Below are 20,447 nucleotides of genomic sequence, written 5' to 3'. Positions count from 1 at the left end.
GGCACCGCGGTTATACATGTATTAATCTTAATACCAACTCATTCAATACTAAATACATTGACACATATATTAAAAGTGCTATAGGTAATTATTTTATGAAAGTAGCTTTGTACGCAACCGATAAGTCACGATTATTAAAGGGTGTATGGCTCTATTTGTCTTAACCTTAAAATAGCAAAATATGGGTCAAAAAGCAAATTTTAATGTAATATGAATGTATATAAAGCGATTTAATATTATATATTCAATTTTTTAAAAGATTCTTCTAATTTCTAATCAATTATATTCTGTGAAATACGTTAACAGTCCAAACTGAACGATTGTTGTCTCCGCCTGCTTAGACTATTCTTCGCGGGTTTTTTTATTTTATTAGTTTGCCGTTTGTGAATCAGCCATTACTAATAACATCCGCATCGTCTTGTAGGATATGTTTTTTCTTTGTTCATTACAAATGCCGCATGAAACCATAGACTACACGACTCGTGTACTGATTTTAAAATGTTCCGTGTGTCTTAAATATTGAATATTAGGATCCCATATTTCCATGAAAAGATAACAACATCAATATATGAATTCCAATTCGTGTTTTTAATTTCGAATATTATGGACAATTTTGAGTTAGTGCCTTCGCTTCTAACTTGTGTTATTCTGAAGATTTTAGAAAAGTTTAAATAACGCCCACATGTTCAATATTTGTAGTAATTAAGGAATATGCGATACTGTGAAGAACATGACCAAAAAGCACACTGAGTAATAATAACAAGAGCTTTGGTGTGGAGGCCTTAATATATAGATGAATTGAACTGAAATTTGTTTAACTTTTCTGTGCCACCCGTGATAATGAAGACGGGGGTTTTGCCCCAACAGTGACGTTTCCGCCACCTCTTGCCAATGATATACACGAGACCTCGGTCTTTTATCCTACCCGAACGATTAGACACTGTTCCTGATCAGGCGCTTCGTCCCGCAACACGCTGAAAAATTCCGAGGCACTTTCTCGGCCAACTCCTGGACCTTCTGGCCCCGGGCCCTGTTTCACGAAATTTTAACTAAAGATAAAATCCAAATTTTAGTAGATACTTCAATTTTGATTGGCGAAGCACTAAAATCAATCTAATATTATCCAATCAAATTACTAAAATTTGGATTTTATCTTAGTTAAAATTTCCTGAAACAGGCAAATTCTTAGACTTAAGAATTTGCTCAAAATTGTTCGCCTTATTTTAACGTTTAGAAACAAATGAAGTTTTAAAACGCGACAGGCCAACGTTTTTAATAATTACAAGTGCCTCGTCCTTTTGAAAAATATAACACGTATTACAGTAATTTGAGTTGACATTCATTTTACGTTAGATTGTGGCAATATGACGACGTTCAGTTGTCGGAACTCTCCTGTAACATTGCATCATATCTACTGACGAAACCTGCTCGATGTTTCCATTGTGGAAATCCAAAAATTAGTATATTTGGTAACTTAATATTTCGTCATACCTAATATATACGGGACAGGGACAAGGGGTGATAGGTAGGTCGTGATATGAAAGGTTAGAATACAAATATGTAGCTGTGTGCTATGTGGAAAATCTTGCCCGGGCATTGGGACTAGGCTCTAATTTCGATTTGCAGCTTTCGGTGGATTTTTAAAGTCTTTCCAATGACACAAGACATTTGTTTTGTGTCTTACCCATGCGACTACGTGTATACGCAATTCCTTGTAGAGCCCGGGATGGAGGGCCTGGCAAGGACAGCTATCTAGTCGTTCGGATATGACGGAAAACTGAGGTCCCGTGCACGTAAAAGATCGATTGAGAGTTGGAATTCGATATGAGAGTAGGCCGTAGTGCAGCTGTCCGGGAAAAATTTCCCTCATAGCACACTGGATGGCGTATGACCGTCTTCATTAGCCCAGTACGGCACAGAACACTAAGACGTTAAACGCCATTTCATTTCATTTTGTCGAGCCCGGGACACCCTGGTTAGTGACCCAGCTAGTGCCATACTCATTTAGTCTTGGTGACTCACTGTACAGGTTCACATTATTATTGAACTTACTACGTGTATGTAACTTCACGTACGCTTAATGAAACATACGGATCCATAGGTTAGGTACCTAACTCTAATACCAAAACATCTATGATCATAATTACATGAGAGGAAAAAATATCCTTGAATGACATTATAGACGCGAAAAAGTACCTATCAATGTATTGAAACGTTGCATGCAATAAACTAAGAAGTAGTAAATCAATACTGAGTTTATTTCACACTACGTTTCAACAAGGCCCTCCTATCGTTTTCATGTAAGTAGTGACAGCGTAATGTGTGTGAGTTCGTATAATGGCAAGAAGGTAACAAAAACTATAACCAATCTGAAGCCATCAAAGGAATAATAAAAAGAAGAATAATAACAATACAAAATGGACATCAAATATACTGATTACGAATTAATTATGATATCATAACCCCCTGGAAGATATAATCCCTTGTCTCTATTAAGTTCAGGTTTAAATCTCTTGATTTGGATGGCTTCTTGCAGTTTTCTTGTATTGTGAAGATGTTTATTTATAAGTTGTGTTATTATGAATGAAGACTTTTTTTTAATAGTTAAAATACTCCTGGAGGCTTGGTTAAAAAATGTCCCCATTATGTTTGGTATGAAATTTTATCATAGTAGTATTACGAAATATTTGCCAACGTGTCACATGCTGAATGTTTGTAAATAATGTGAATCATAGTAGTTTGTGTTAACTACTGGTGGGGCTGTCTTTTAATCAGGCCAACGGATTTTATTTACCGATGATTCAGAGATTAACGCGCCAAACGTCTCGTGATTCTATTTATAGTAAGGGAATGATCTCCTTGTCAGTCTGCTAAAGGAAGAGTTACTCAATGAAATTGATTTCACAATGATGTTATTGCGGTGATATGCGCGTACATCGATCAGCTGCACTACCAGATCAGTACACCTATGTGCAATACGTCAGAATCTGTACAGGTAGGTCAATCACGAAATTATCAGTTGCAAAATTTGGTTACGCAATATCAATGTGTCAATACACGTGTTAATCTGTCAAACGCTTTATACTAATTATCTATAGGTATATGATACTAACCATTTTGAATATTAATTGAATATTTAAAAAAGAACACCGTAAGTCTTCCGAAAAATAAAGACGTTTTTTGGGGTTTTTTTTTTTGCATGATTAAAGAAAGTATAAAGGACATTGCAAACATCATGTATTATGTAAGGGACCCGCGGTGAGACGATGGCTCACTAACATGGAGGTCCCCCCTTCGATCCCAGGATTTTGATGCAGGACGGGGGGGGGGGGGGTCTGACACGGACAGCGCCTACTCGTTCGGATGGGACGAAAAACGAAGACCCGTGTATATTTTACGTTGGTGTGCGTATAAAATAACCATCATTGACAGAGTTATATATCTTTTGTAAATTAATGAAAGTCGTCACAAAGGTCCCCGAGCCCTCCTTCGGCGCGTATGGTTTTTGTCAGATGAAGTAAGATAAAGAGCTGACTGTTCTTGCTATAATGAAAAATGAATATCTTTAAACATAAAATTATGCAAGAGCTAAATCTGGCCATTGTCGGTCTTTCTTTAGGCCTGAAATTAGACATTAATTAACCTTTCCAGACCATAATGAACTCTCGATGTCATCGTTAGCCTGCAATGTTTATTGGATTAGGCTCCGATTTGCTGTTCGACTTCCATTCATGATTTAATCATGAAATGGATAATTGAGATTATGTTTTTTTTATCGTACTAACTTTATTAATGATGATCGAGGCTTGGACGAAAATTCAATCGCTAAAATCTCGGTTCAATTTGACTGAAATTTTCAGCAAATTCCCTTTACATTATCTAGTTTTTAACTATTACTCGAGAACTGCCAGCTCGTTATCTAATCTCCCTGATGTATCTTTAACATTTTAGTCAAATAACTTTATTCTGAGCGAAATCTCGATTTTTCATTTTAAAAATATGGTAGAAATTGTTTAATCCACTCAATATCTCAACCATCTAGAGAGTTGGCTATGGGCTTGTCAGGTGAATAAATGTCTAAATAATACTTTATATAGCATTTGAAGCCAGAAAAAAGAACTGCTACGGGCAGATTTAGCTCTTACATAATGTACCTTTAATAAACGGAACCAATTCTAAAAATCAGTTGTATAATTAGTTCAAAAGGTCTCTTAAAGCTAATATGAAATGAAATGTTCTGCCTAATTTTCAGTTAGGTTTTATTTTGGCCATGGACCGTATTGGCTTTCAAAAATTAGGACTGAATACTAACCCGAATAATAATTTTACACTAATATTCTCTAATGGGTGTATTTTAAGATTTGATGTCAGATTGCACTAAATATGAATCACCACAAGTGTCAGTTAGGGCCAGACCCTATACTACTATTTCATTCCACAAACAATTAAAGGGCGCATATAAGCTACGTCAGTAAAATAACTGAAAATTTGTAAAGAAGCAATTTGATGTTTAAAAATAAAATAACAAATTTCCTTTATCGATATACAATTGCGATGGCCGACGGTTATTGTAAACAAATAACACCTTAAAGGTCAATAGTGGTGTCAAGTCATTATCACATAGAACTGGTTAAACATGGTTCAATTTTATTTCACTAATTCGCTTGCGCGTTGGGGTCTTTAGTAGTGGAAGGAAACCGGAGGACCCGGAGAAAACCCACGAGTTTGGACAGGCGACTCTACTCGTTGTCACGTACAACCGGGGAATCGAAACCACGCCAGTTGACTCAATGACAGACCTAATGATACAGCGCACACGCGCTAACCATTCGGCCATCCAACCCACCTTCGCGTGTGATATTGGTACCCAAGACCTTACGGTTTGACCCGGGCAGGTGAAGAAGAGTGTTCTACTCTGCGACGACTTGAGGTTTACCCCAACATCCGACGGATGGGATCCATAAGTGATCATCGAGAGGGCAACTATTAATCGGACATAACTACGTGAAAGCATATCGGGTGGCCTGGATGGGACCGTTTCTTTGCCAATGGCACCACGACGCCTGGCCCGGTGAATGTTTACTTGATACCAAAGGGCCTAAGTCGGACAGGCGGTGGGCCCCTAGGTCCAGCTGCCAGTCAGATTTACCCACACAACTAACCTGGCTTTGGCAAGACAATGACACAGATGGCAACGCGGGTCAGATTGCATACGCTCGCCATCTTTTTCGGTTTCCCTTACGATACCCTATTATTAGTACCCGGGGCAACTCCTTTGGATGAAAATTACATTTGACGCGACACTGCTAAAGGCAATGTATCCTTATTTAAGGAAACGGAATCGAATAGGCCTCCTAATCTATCCCGCGTCTCCAACCTATTATATGGCTTCTCTGGCAAGTTTCTCAGGAAACACTTGTTTGCGATATCTCCGAAGGTGGGAGCTTAACGTAAAGCCGTACGTAAGAAGAAGAAGCAACGTATTTCTTATTGAGCCACCGCGGCTCCTATTTAAGGATAAGTAATTTGATGATTATAGTAATTTAATTTAAAGGCAGTGTTAAGGCACACACGCCAGACCCTTCACATATCCTTTAAAAATACATATTAAACATGTACTATTTTAATGTATACTATTTTTTTTAAACAAGAACATCCGATCATATAAAAAACAAACATTCATGGAAAAATGAGCGGCTTGTAAGAAAATGATAAAATAATTATTATTTCTTTCCTAAGCCACACAAAGACAGCGATGTGGAATCAATATATACCAATGTAAACTTCAAATGGCGGTAGACTACACATGGATAAAGTCCTGTTGACTGGAAGGATTTGTCCAAGGAAACAACGTAGATGATAGTATGACATTTCGGTAGAATACATGCACACATGCACACGCAGAAGAGAATTTGCCATGGCAGCGACGACTCCTTGCAAACGGGGAGAGAGAAAAATGGGGTTTAACGTCCACTCGACACAAACTAGGTCATTTCGGGACTAACACATAGTTCAATTTTATTTCAATAATTCGCTTGCGCGTAGGGGTCTTTAGTAGTGGGAGGAAACCGGAGGACCCGGAGAAAACCCACGAGGTTGGACAGGCGACCCTACTCCTTGTCACGTACAGCCGGGGAATCGAAACCCCGCCAGTTGACTCAATGACAGACCGCATGACACAGCGCAGCGCGCACGTGCTAACCATTCGGCCATCCCCCCCACACCTTTGCAAACGGTAACTCCAGTATTGTTGATATGTTTTTAGTATGTCCGACAATTATTGATATTCTATAACTTAGAATAACTTAGAAACAAAATATTTTGGATTTGATCTACGATGTTGCTTATCAAATATATATATATATTTTACCCGACAATATAAATATATCTAGCAAAGATTAGTAATAAATATTAGTACAAAGTTTATTAGGTTTAACCCCGTCGAGACTAGAATTGGTGGGCAAGTCAGAGAAAGAATTCGGTTTTAAGAAAATACACTCCTATTTTCTACTCAAGTGTATAAGTAGGACGCTAAACCCTATTTCAATTCAATTCATCCCAGGTGTTGATATCGTACGATTGTAAAATCCGCGTTTTGTTTATTTACATCGTGATTCATACACATCGCCGACATGTATCTAATGTTCATAGATATTCATCGCAAACCACAACACACTTAATAATACAACGGCATCGTGAATGGATCGAATGATATGGGCGGAGACATGATCTCATCAGTCACAAGACCATAACATCAAAACTATTAATAGTAGCGTCGTCATTTAGCGCATACGCTCTAACAGACATTACATCATTCGGGTATTTCCCGTGACCGCATTATTATATCACGTGACCAAACAGCGTGGCTTGTTATTCTATTAACCACGTTGCATTATGTCGGTTTCTGAAGTAAATAACAATGTGTCATGTTTCTATGTACACGTCTGAGTATTTAATTATATTGCACTTTCTTCTTGACTGATGTAATTTAAAGTGTATATTGCCTAAATTTCATCCGGGCGATTACGTTGTTTTTTTTTTTTTTAAGTCACTATAAGGTACCACGCCAAAGTCCACTTTATTTAATGCTCTCCTGAGTACCCGGTGTAAACCATCGAGGTGAACTGAAATGAAATGGAGTTTTATGGCACGTCAGCTCCAATCAGGCTATATTGCACCAACAAAAAGTAATATTAAATAAAGAAATACCCACGAGGTTAGGCAGGCGACCCTATACGCATTGCCAAGTTCACGCACCAAGCCACAACTTTCCTAGGCAATGCGAGTGAGAGAGAGAAATGGGGTTTAACGTCCACTCGACACAAACTAGGTCATTCCGGGACTAACACATGGCTCAATTTGATTTCAATAATTCGCTTGCGCGTAGGGGTCTTTAGCCGTTGGAGGAAACCGAAGTACCACGAGGTTGGATAGGCGACCCTACTCCTTGTCACGTACAATCGAGACGAGGAATCGAAACAACGCCAGTTGACTCAATGACAGACCTTATGATACAGCGCGCACGTGCTAACTATTCGGTCATCCAACCTCCCCATAGGCAATGCAATAGCGTGCATTAGAGTCCACTCAGTCACCCATCGGGTACTTTTTAAAAACACTAAGAAAATACTTGTCGAAACGGCGTGCTATATGATTGTTTCCCATATAAATTGTGTTTGTTAAACATACATTATGCAAGAGCCAAATCTGCCTATTGCGGGTCTTTCTTTAGGCCTGAAATGTTATCTAAATTATTAATTAGACATTAATTAAAGATACATTATGGGAGATTAGATAAAGGGCTGGCAGTTCTCACTATATATTATACTGATGTTCAAAAGAAAGTATACACACTAAAAGTATGACTAAGTTTTGTTTAGATTAAAAACATTTGATAAAGCATTACTGAGTTTGTCTCTTGCGCCAAACTCAACATTTCTAAGCAAAATAAAAATGTGAAACAAATTGACATTCTACCCAAATACCGTATACCATGGAAACACGACTTTGGCTGATGCAGCACAAAATGCACAGTGTATACTTTCTTTTGGACATTAGTATAGTTAAAAACTAGATAATGTAAAGTAAATTTGCTGAAAATCCAGTCATATTGATCCACCCTGAACCGAGAATTTAGCGATTGAATTTTCGGCCTAGCCGCGATCATCATTACTAAAGTCGGTACGATATAAAACATAGTCTCGATTATCCATTTCATGATTAACTCATGAATGAAAGTTGAGCAACAAATCGGATCCTAATCCAGTAAATATTACAGGCTATCGATGGAATCGAGTGTTGATTATGGGCTGGATAATGTAGTTTATTCATCAATGTACGTCATTTGAATTAACAATAATTAATTAAGGTATAATAGACGATAATAAAAAGCGGTTGCCATGCAAGATGTACCCACATTTTCCAAGAGGTGGATGGAAAAGGAATCTTTCTCGCATTGTCAAGGTTTTCGGAAAATGTGGTGTAATTCCTGAACAGAAGGTCGAGTAAAACTGAACAGGATTCGTCCTCTCATGACCCCAATGAAAATTCGTTATGCATTTTTCGTAAAACGCAGGAACCTTAAACCAGGGGTCTGTTTCACGAAAATTAACTAAGATAAAATCCAAATTTTAGTAATTTGATTGGATAATATTAGACTAATTTTAGTGCTTAGCCAATCAATATTGGAGTATCTACTAAAATTTGGATTTTATCCTTAGTTAAGATTTCGAGAAACGGGGCCCAGGTAGATAAGGCCCGATGCGGACCGAAATTACTCCCATTTGAGATCTTTTGAAACCTAACATACATTGGTGGTCTCTAGAGGTGTGACACTACGGGGTAGATGTGATTATCCCGGTCACAGACTCCAAATAAGATATAGGCTGTGACACAATCGTCTATGACTTTCTTCGACTTCACGTTGTGGGATCAATTATTTCAATCATCAATTAACTGACTATGGAACACCGTTTATGTTGTTACTAAGTTTATATAATTAAATACATACAGCAAACTACAAAGTTATGATAGTACTTTTCGAGTTATTAAAATATCCATGACGGTCTGAGTTTAATATCCTTTCTAACTCAGACCAGAACGGCTTAAACGTGGCAATAGCCACATACTTCTTGATAGTTTTACATAAGGTTCGCGCTAGGATGATGTGTTCACCCTAGCCTCTAAGCCGAGGTGGCTACCATGTCCCCCTCTCGGGCCGCTCTGTGATATCTGAAGGTACATCAAACCATATCTCTCCTATATAGATATCATAATGCGTCATATATTAGGGCGGGACAATTACCATTTTTGGGTAAGTGTTTCGTATAGGCACCGTTTTACGTCAACATTATTCTAGTTAATTGTACTAGTCTGTGCACAAGATAACTGGACTATAGTACCCTACTTCCAGCAATGGATACTGACATAACTGTCGGTGAGTTAGTCTAAGATAGTAGAATAATGCAAGCTACTTCATTACCCTAGTTTTCGTCACACATCATGCAGGTAACGAATTTCTATATTAAACAGAACACCTTTCTTAAAGCTAAAATAAACCTTATAGTATTACAGAGGGTCCACTTTGTACACACTTCCCATTTTTCGCCATAACCCCAAAAAGATGTGGTCTGATGCGTACCAAAGGATCTACAACCTTGGTATGTATTTCATGCTTTGGTTACGGTCCACCAAAATTTAGGGCGTTACTTGACTTGAGGTGTTTTTTTAAAGCACCCAAATTTAGTACACAAACACTTTTGCAACCCTTCATACGGTGCAATATTTTGGAAATCTTTCCCCGATGTTAATTACATATTTTGGTGGAAATGTAGTATACACTCGTTTAATACCATTTAACAACTACAATTAGAGATATTCCCCAGTTGATCACGAATATCGATTACAGTTGTTTAGTGTATCTTTGCTATAGTTGGTTACATTTGTGAAGACGTATTGTTTTAAAAACGCAAGCTGTGGTATAAAATTTACCCTGTTCAAACCATGTTTAAAAGTGTTTGTGTTGTTTGGGAAGAACTTTGGTGGCGCAACACCAACTGTTTTTATTGAGTAACTGTATTATTCAAAGTATGGTGAACACATATCAATCAAAAATAGGATTACATACAAGCTTTCTTATTTATATCAATTAAATTTATTGGAGATGTCAGGGGCGGATCTAGGAATTTTGAAAAAGCCCCCCCCCCCTCGATCCGCCTCTGGATGTTATTACGAAATTTGAATAATCAAAGTGACACTTTTATTATACAGTGTATTATTAGATGAAACTTTTAAGCATTCTCGTTCTTCTTATTCTTGGAACAACTCACACAATTAATTTTGTCACTATAAAGATAATATATATAAAAAACCTACCCATATCCATAATAGTGCGTTGTATCAGCACCTCCCGTCAATAACCACTGTTATTTAAATATCCCGTTTGTTGATTCAGATACAGCTCTTTAACGTTCCTCGACTATACAGATAGTTTCAGTTGAGAAAACTGAATGGATGTGAACATCGTTTTTAGGAAAACTATCTGTATTATCTCCCTTTCTATAGTTTACTAATCTTGCTTATCTCAAACAGGTTTGTTTGATTGAAGTGATTCCAATTGAATCTGAGACTGTGCTAACTTTACTTCTGGTTAAAATAAAAAGCTGTTCTAAACCTAAACTGTAAGTTTGAACTTAGCAGATATAAGGAGCAAATTGTTGAATGTAATTAAACGATTCCGGATTTTGGTATACAACTGATCAATCAAACACACCTATAACCAGAAAAGGTGTCCAGCTATTATATAAACGTGTATTATGGATTATCTCTACACCCGAAGTTATAATAATCTGCTTTATATCGTAATCTCTCTATGTATGTGTGTAAATATACCGACACATTGTTTCATTAAGCCACGTTGTACTGATATCGCTGATGACTTTGCGCAACACAAATCTACGATTATTCAGTCCAGTTATTAGCTATCTGGCGAAATTCATTGACAAGTATTATTTTTATACCTGGTAACGTCTTATCGCGGTATTACCTTATATGGAATTATGACTGTTGATTTTGCTCAAGAAGTCGAGAGTTGTAAAAGGATCTTACAATTCGTTATTGACCCGTTACGACCTTTTGCATTGACTCTGTTATTATGTCGCGTGTATGAAATAATGCAGGATCCAGTGCGATATCGACCCGTTACTTGACCCACTATTACAGAACACCGGATAACACTTTATATACGATGAGTTCAAATGTGAAATGAAATGAAATGAGGTTTAACGTCCTATTGTTCTGCTTCGACTGAGATAATAAAGACGGGCACACGCCATACAGTGTGCTATGAGGGACATTTTGCCCGGACAGCGGCACTATGGCCTACTCTAATATCGAATTCCAATGTATACACGGGACCTCGGTTTTTAATCTCATCCGAATGACTAGACAACTAGACAACCCTCCGTTCTGCACCACTGACAAGGAGAAATCACGTCGGAAAATGCCGATGAACTTTCTCCGCCAATGCAGGGATCGAACACGCGACCTCCAAACTAGCGAGCCAGCGTCTTACCCACTTAGCCACCGTAGCTCCCAGTTCAAAACGCCAACGGTTTCTTGTACTTTTGTAGCTATAGAATGTGATTAAAATGAGTTAAAGGTCCTACTCTGACTGGGCTAATGAAGACGGGCTTACACCATACAGTGTGATATGAGGAACATTTTACCCGGACAGCAGCGCTACAGCCTACTCTTACATCGAATTCCAACTGCCAGGGCATTTTATACGTGCACGCTAATGTGTACACGGGATCTTGGTTTTTTCGTCCCATCCGAACGATTATACGTTGTACATTGGTAGGTCCTTCGTTCTACACCACTGACAAGGGGAAACCACGACGGAAAAATTAATTCAGAAGCATTCGAATTAAAATACAAGAATAAAATCATTTTGTGTGGGTTTACAATGCCCTCCGTCTTACTCACTTAGCCAGCAATATTCTACCCCGTAGCCCTCGTCTTACAAAATTCATACCCAAACAATCGCTCCAATTAGTAGTAAGTAGTGGCGGATACCATACACGTGGCAGGTATACATAGTCTTTCTAGAACATCAGATACCACGTGTCGTCTGAAGAATGCACACAACTAACACGTCTTTTGCTATCCCTGGAAGGATACGAGGCCAATTATAAAGTTTCGAAATATTGATATACTGTTTCTTCTTAATCAGTTATATATACTTTCGAAAGCAAGTCTAAATGGTGGCGATCAGAGAGCCTGCTGCTGCTGCTGCTGGTGGTGGTGGTAGGGAGCGGGTAGATTGTAAGATTGGTTCACGCGGAAAAACCCAATGCAATGCATTTTTTTCAGAAATATCAAAAATATATACATGTATATTCGATTTGGTGCTTTTTCTTTCAATAGTACCTCAACCCCACAACCGGAAGTGAAACGGACACCAGCGAAATTCAAATGATTTAAAATTGTCGATTTTAACTCTCAGAAATATTCATATATTAGAATCGAAGCTATTTGACTGCCCGATGAAACATAATTGGTACTGAGTACAAATAATATAATTACCTGTGGTCTCATCAGTAATATCGCACACTGTTTCCATTATACACTGTAGTTATGGTGAAAGTATTTATGTGAAAATAGCTAGCTGGTTGACTGTAGGTCTATTATGTCATAGTTTTCATAATTTAAAGCATAAGTTGTTCTCAAAAGAGTTACAGTGTTAGTTGACTATACGAAAATCACCCAAATCACTGTTAGGTCCTTGAATCGGGCTTAAATATCATTGTACTACCATATAAGGGAATGTTACATTTCTGCCTGTAGTCAGTTAGCTATTGAACCAATTCTCTTACTGTATACTGGCGTCCTTGGGGATATCACATGATCCTCAATACCACACTTATTACCATATATAGTCAAGATGATAGAAGGTAAAGCAAACATAATTCTTTAAAGGGACACTTCATTAATACACTGCATAAACGGTGTTTGTAATCTGTGTGCTGAGCAATGTCAATAGTTTCAACGGGTCCTTTAAGAGTTATGTCCCTTTATGAGACGGTAGAAGCAACGGTATCTAAAGATTGGTCAAAGTAAGACAAAACAAACCGTATGAAATATTAAAATTAAGGGAAACCACAACAACTATATTGTATTATTGGTCAGTTGTTGAAACTATCAACTTTACTACCGGTTTCAATGAGGTGTCGAGACAATTGACGTTAAAGATTACCAGCCAATTTATCAGACATAGCTTCGCAGGGAAAGACATTTTAAACACAACGTCATGGTTTTTGTTGTTATTATTCTGGCTGTTATTTTAAAGATCTTAGCAAACTGAATCTTAACCATGTTTATAATGATGTTAATAGTAAATGTTTTAAGGCGATGAGGTCACTTTTATATAGGTGTAAACAAAATGTCTACACGAAATGATGTTAATGAACAGGTCCTCTGTTGACAAAACTGCCTCACAAACAATAATTATGAAAAAATATCATCAGTATACCATAACTCAATATTTGTTTTTTCTTATAACATTCCAAAAACAGAAACATCCCCTTTAAAAGCAGCATTTGGTGTGTTTTATTACAAGTTAATATTATGTGTTTAGGACTTTTTTAAAAACATTTTCTTGGAAACCCTTATATTTTATATTTTGTGAAGGTGTGTGATTGTTTTATGTTCCATATTTGGTAATGTTCGTTACGCTTTCGTAGACCTGAACTTCTAGTAGACGTTGGCCATATACGGTAATTAATCGATAGTCAATATAATATACAAATTCAAATATAGTCCTGATCACCAGGATCGTTAAGGTACACGCATCATTTATCAGTAGTCTCTATTAACTAGCCTGTAGAGCGGCAGGTTATTAGGCGTGTATGTAATGTTTGTATTTATAAACTGTACATGAATGAATGAGTGTAACCTGTCGTATATATAATTATCTCAGAAGGATAATATGAAACCTACGTCTCGATGATAATGTACACGTAACAGACAGTGGGTATGTAATAATTTCTGTAATAGATCTAATTGTGTTTTCTATGGTTAAGACGATTTATAGAAGACTAAACGTGTTTTAAAATAAATCATGGCTGAGTTTTCGCTTATTAAACACGTATCGGGCACATATTACCATGTTATCTTTGAGCTTTTCAGTTTGAATTGTAAACCCACACAAAATGATTTTGTTCTTGTATCTTTATTCGAATGCTTCTGATTCATTTCTGCGGCGTGGTTTCCCATGGCAAGGGACAACACATAGTCGTTCGGATGGTACGTCAAACCAAAGTCCCGTGTACACATTGACGTGCACGTAAAAAAAAACCCCTTAACAGTTGGAATTCCAAATAAGAGTAGGCCGTAGCGCCGCTGTCCGGGCTAAATTTCCATCATAGCACACTGCGTGGCCTATGCCTGTCTTCATTAGCTAAGTCGGTACAGTAGGAAGCTAACCCCCGGTTCATTTCATTCAAATGCACAACAAAAATAATACAAATTTAGAAATCAAAGTACATGAAAGTGAAATCGTTCTATGACGGAGAAGCCTTTTAAATATAAATGAAAACCGTGGTGCAAGATTTAATGTAATTTAATCCGTAAAATAGGGGCTTCAGGGGTGTTTTTCCTAAATTAAAAAGAAGGGGGGGGGGGTTCTTGGTCAAATTAAATGAAATGTCAGAATCGAGTGCTGCGTACGCCACCCACACTCATACAACTTTGTAAAATCGATGCCATTTGGTAGAAAATCGTTTTTACTGCCTTGAAAAAGGTCAATTTTGACAATGAACTATAGCTGTCATCAATCGAGAGAGAGAGAGAGAGAGAGAGAGAGAAATGGGGTTTAACGTCCACTCGACACAAACTAGGTCATTTCGGGACTAACATATGGTTTAATTTTATTTCAATAATTTGCTTGCGCGTAGTGCTCTTTAGCAGTGGGAGGAAACCGGAGGACCCGGAGAAAACCCACGAGGTTGGGTCATCAATCGAAGGACTGTCAATATATTAAAATACAAGAGAATAAAATCTGAAGTTGATGAGCCTTTCCTGGCCAAAACTGTTGTTTGAATGCAGATTTTATTATAGGAAACATTTGTCTGGAGGTAGACCACCATTAATTTCCACATTGACTTCAATGTTAATTCTGGCCTCTTTGCCCACCTCTAACTTTTCCCCATATTTTCACTACAGACAGAGGAACATTGGTCATGTCTTTGCACTAAAATTTTTATGAGGTTGAACAACAAAATTTTGAGATACACGAACTTGAAGAAGCATGCTAAAAACATGTAACTAGTTGCCAACCTGATAACCCCGTTATCCTTCCGCCTCAAAATCATGAATATTTACCAAAACCTGGCAGAATATGTTAATTCAAACCCTCTTCTTCATTCTAGACCAAAAAATCAACAAAAATGGACATGCAAAGGGCGAGAAAAGAGACACAGAGAGAATTGCTATAAATAGGCGAACTACAATTCACCGAGATGGTGAAATTTAATGGTGGTCTGCCTCCGTCTGTATCCTTGGGCTTAAGGGAGTTGCGCCCCCTTATCGGCAAATAATGAAACAAACCAGTTGTCACTGTCAGTAATAAAACGCGTTTTAACTTTTACCTTTTTCAGGGAAATAAAAGCAACACGGATTTAAATGGGCATGTTTTTTATTTACACAAAACATTTCGAAATGGTTGCAGCAAAGGATTTCCTTCTTACGTTATTTTGGATAATTCATTATAAGTCAGCTGTGACTTAAGTCTCCAGAAATATAGCACAACAATTTGTTAGGAATACAATCAGTTAATGGAGAATAAAGGAAGGTGGGACAAATGTCAACCCCAAGGTAAGACCGATATGATTATTTACAAATAAGAAAATATTGTTTTTGTACATAAACGTACCTGCAGTGAGACTAATTAGACACGAGTGCAAGTAAAGCACCAATGCGCGAAGGTGTTTTACTATTGATTTTCAACTATTCTACTGTAGATCGCATTTTAAACAGACACCCCTCGCATAGTGCTATGACTAATGCATCTTTTCTTAAAACAATAATACTCATTTATTTATCAAATGTCCAAAATGCCATAAGATCAAATTTGTAATTATGAAAAGCGTCGGCGAAAAAACCCATCGCTATTTAATTTAAAATGAAATGAAGATTAACACCTTACTTTCCTGCACCTATCGGAACATTACTAGAAATAGCGCTGGAGCTAGGTCAATATTAATAAAAGGTTTTTTGTATTATAAACTTTATTTCAAAGAAGCCACGGACAATGCGAAAACGAGTTTTCAGAGGAATATTAAAGATCTCCAAGAAAAGCTAAATCAAACTCATCCGATTGAGCAAAATTTAAGAAAAAAGTCTGGCAGCTAATCGATTATAGACGGCAGTTTAAAGTAGCTAAGTCTCTAACTCACTATCATCCAAAGTCTTCGACATTGAAAACACAAATTATTTGTCACTTTAAATCAACATTAATTTTGTGATCTTACCGGGGAAAGATGGGCTTCTGATATCCAATATTTAAGACAACATAAACATTTTACCATTGGTACACGAATTGTGTACCATAATGCGTTTCAGCGTCATGTGTAACAAGGGACTCGAAGAACGAGGCTGGACATATTCCATGTGAAACGGTGACGACATATTCTTATCTGGAGAGCATGCGCAATAAATACTATCGGTGTAGACTGGAATAACAAGACGCCAGAGATTGCCATTCGATTGAGACTTCTGGCATATTTAGCCGAAAATAACTGATTAGAAATTAGAGTAAAAGCAGAAACGAATGAATGTAAAGAAGTTTATATACATTCATATTACATTATTATATATATTGCGACCCATTTGTGTCAATTTCTAGATCCCAAATATTAGCGACTTAGCTCCTTTAAGTTATGTTCCTATGATAATAAAAATCATCACAATATCGGCTATAAGTTACACGATTTTGAAAATGTAACATTTCTTTTTTGAACATTTATAATAAATCAGCACTTGCAAAAGTTATCAATTTTAAACCAACTACTGTACAATATAGATTTATTTCCCCAAAACTGCCAGTTATCAAAGAAAAAAGTTATGCAACCTTGAAAGACAAGTCATCGTGAAAAATACATAGGGTGCTTAAGTTTTTCTTTGTGTATGCAGCCGACTGTGTTTATTAAGACTGCGACAAAATCGTAAATTGAATTCCTAAGATAACCGAGATCAGGCTGATGTTACAATTCAGTAATGAAGTGAAATACCCTAATCTCCACACAGTGAGCGCTGGTCCAATAAGCGTCGGAAATTGATCAGACCCGGAAACCAGATTGACTGATAAATCTAATTAAAGGTGCATTATGTAAGAGCTAAATCCGCCTTTCTTTTGGCTTTAAGTTCAAATGTTATAATACAGACTATTATTTAGACATTTTTTATTCACATGACAAGCGTATAATCACCTCTTTAGAGTCTAGACCATCGGATGGACGAAATTTAATTTAATTTAAAAATGGACAATCTACTATCTATTGTCAAGTACCGTTGCTACGATATAATAAACAATCTATGCTTTCATTATATAATTTTGAACTATTTTAGCAACGGCTATAAATCTTACATAATGCAACTTTAAGGGAAACCACACTATTAACTATAATAACATTTACTTGTCGAGTCGTCGTTCATTCGTTCGTGGGGCTTAAAGTCCGCCTCGACCGATGGTAATATCAAAAACAAGCTTGTTTGAAGTAGAAGCTAAAGGGAAACAACTCCGCCAAGACAACAAACGGAGACTTTGTGTGAGCGGTCGGAATATAAATTTATTTTTTATCTTTATGAACGTACTCCTTAACTATGGTTATTAAAAACTCACCCATGTGTTTGTAATTAAACATGATTAAATAAAATCCGTTGTATATATTCCAATGAATAAATAAGTTCTCACCAAAAATTCAATATATCATTTCATTCGCTCCTGGCAAAATACGTACATGTTGAATTAGACTTGAGAGCCGCCTTGTAAGTTTAAATTTCGTGTATAACGTGTTATTGTTCATACTTTTGGGTAAAGCTAGAGAAGTGGCGTAGCTAGAGTTTAAGCCACCCGGGGCGGCCCTTGAGTATGCCCTTGACCACGAAAAAATAACATAATACAATCCTTGCCAGTGCACACGGACCTCAGCCAATAAATCCAGAATTTTTATTTTTAAAGATCAGTGTAGAAGGGTAATATGTGGGTTGATAATACTCAAAATCAAAAACACACTTTTATGGATAACAATTATTATGGTTTATTTCACTGCGACGTTTCAACAAGGCTTCACAAGTCGTTATCAAGTATATACACAAATAGATAAAAAAAAAATGAGAAAGATATGAATATATATACTATTCAAAAAAAGTAGGGGATATTTGATTTTTAAGTGTTATTAAAGTCACCTAATGAAACTGACGAAGAAACAAATGACAAAATGAAATGAAGTTCACATTCATCGATTTATTCCAAATGATCGTTAGACTAAGTAAGGCACAGACTGACCATTATAAGGGTAAAATGATACCCGGGGTCAAACAGCAAAGTTACCACAGCATCACAACCAAGCCAGTAACGGGTAAATCCTCCTCTGTTTGCCAAACAAGCATTGATCCGACGTGGCATACTCCTAATGAGACGTCTAAGGTCATTTTGGTCCAGATTGTTCCATTCCTGTTGCAACGCAGCAGCAAGTTCTTGGACATTGGCAGGACGTTGTTGACGTTGACGTAACCTCTGTCCAAGCATGTCCCAGACATGCTCGATGGGGGAGAGGTCGGGACTCAGTGCTGGCCAAGGTAATGTGGTGATGTTCTGTTGTTGGAGGTAACCTGTAACGATCCCGGCCCTGTGACATCTTGCGTTGTCATCCTGGAAGATGAAACGGCGGCCATGACGTCGTGCGAACGGCACAACATGGACTGCCAAGATGTTGTCCCGGTAGTACTGGCCTGTAACACGCCCTGCAACAACATGTAAAGCCGTTCTTCCAGCAACAGTGATGCCTCCCCACACCATAACAGAACCACCCCCAAATCGATCATGTCTGATGACGTTAACGTCTTGGAAGCGCTCGTTTCGACGACGCCACACCCTCCTACGTCTATCCAAAAAATCAACAGTGAACCTTGACTCATCTGAAAACATCACATTGCTCCAGCGTCGATTATCCCAGTGTTGACGATCCCTACACCAACGACGTCTTGCCTGAATGTGATGATCTCTCAAACAAGGGATCACGCGAGGACGTCGGGCGCGAAGGTGACCCCTATGCAGTCGATTCCGAATCGTCTGGCCACTCACTCTCACACCAGTGTCTGTTTGAAGACGAGCGCTGATCTGATTTGCTGTGATGACACGATTTCTCAAGGCCAAGGTACGGATAAATCGATCCTGGGCTTGAGTTGTCGCCCTTGGTCGACCTGAGCGTGGTCTGTCCTGTACAGATTGTGTATCACGGTATCTGGGCCATAGCCTGCTTATGACAGACTGAGAAACATTCATCGTCCGCGCCACAACCGCCTGTGTTGTGCCGATCTGTAGCATGCCAAGGGCACGTAACCTTTCATTTTGGGTAAGCCGACGCATATCAAAATTTGTTTTCTGGTCACTAAAACAATTAAACTGATGTTTCCACCCTGGAATTCAATGCCACAATGACTGTAACATTCAAAGTCAGAGTCGTGCAAATCTTGGGTTGGACCCCCATGATGATCCCAAGCATCACCTGCATTCCATGCGGTAGCTATTGGTGCGTTTGGGCGTCACATGTAACTGGAAATGTTTCTTCTGTTAGGTTCTATAGTGACTTTTTTCGTAGTCATTTGCATATTTTAGTATTATGCCCCCAAAATCAAATATCCCCTTCTTTTTTTGAATAGTATATATACCGACATCAGTGCGAACTATCCAATGGAATGCAAGGAGAGTGACCATGAGCAGCTATAACAAGTTATTGATGTAACAAAGGTGCATATATATTAGGATTGGCTTATTATACAATTAAAAAATGAAACAATGGATTAACCGAGATTATCAAATATTGAAACCATACACATTATACCATAACTGAAACCAGTATATACTAAGATTAACTAAATAAACATTCAAGAAGATAAAACTGAGGGTTTATAGAATTATATAGAAACCATAATCTATTCATTGATTATAACAGTTAAGAAATATAGAATTTTATGGTTATGTTTTATAGTTAAGTAATAAGCATATATGTATTTACAAGGTAAATATATATCAAAGGGTTGAATAAAATATAAATATATTATGATAAATTGAACAGAATGCACTATAATGAAAACGTTTTTGTAATTATAAATGTAAGAGGTAAGATATTGTCTTTGAGTTACATAGACATAAAATACATTGATTA

General features: G+C 37.5%; 1 protein-coding gene across 2 annotated transcripts in view; it reads left to right on the top strand.

The window, feature by feature from the left end:
• The first annotated feature begins 2,857 nt into the window (after positions 1-2,857).
• LOC126822288 (uncharacterized) overlaps positions 2,858-20,447 on the top strand; it is a 45,508-nt gene continuing 27,918 nt past the window's right edge. For both annotated transcript variants that reach the window (XR_008788128.1, XM_050551079.2), the window contains exons 1-2: positions 2,858-2,995; positions 15,657-15,873. The gene's annotated coding sequence lies outside the window, so the exon portion shown is untranslated. The remainder of the gene's footprint in view (positions 2,996-15,656; positions 15,874-20,447) is intronic.

The sequence above is a fragment of the Patella vulgata genome, chromosome 5 (assembly GCF_932274485.2).
Source record: "Patella vulgata chromosome 5, xgPatVulg1.2, whole genome shotgun sequence".
NCBI lineage: Eukaryota > Metazoa > Mollusca > Gastropoda > Patellidae > Patella > Patella vulgata.
The sequence above is the reverse complement of the archived record's forward strand: the minus strand, read 5'-3'. Positions and strand labels throughout refer to the sequence as shown.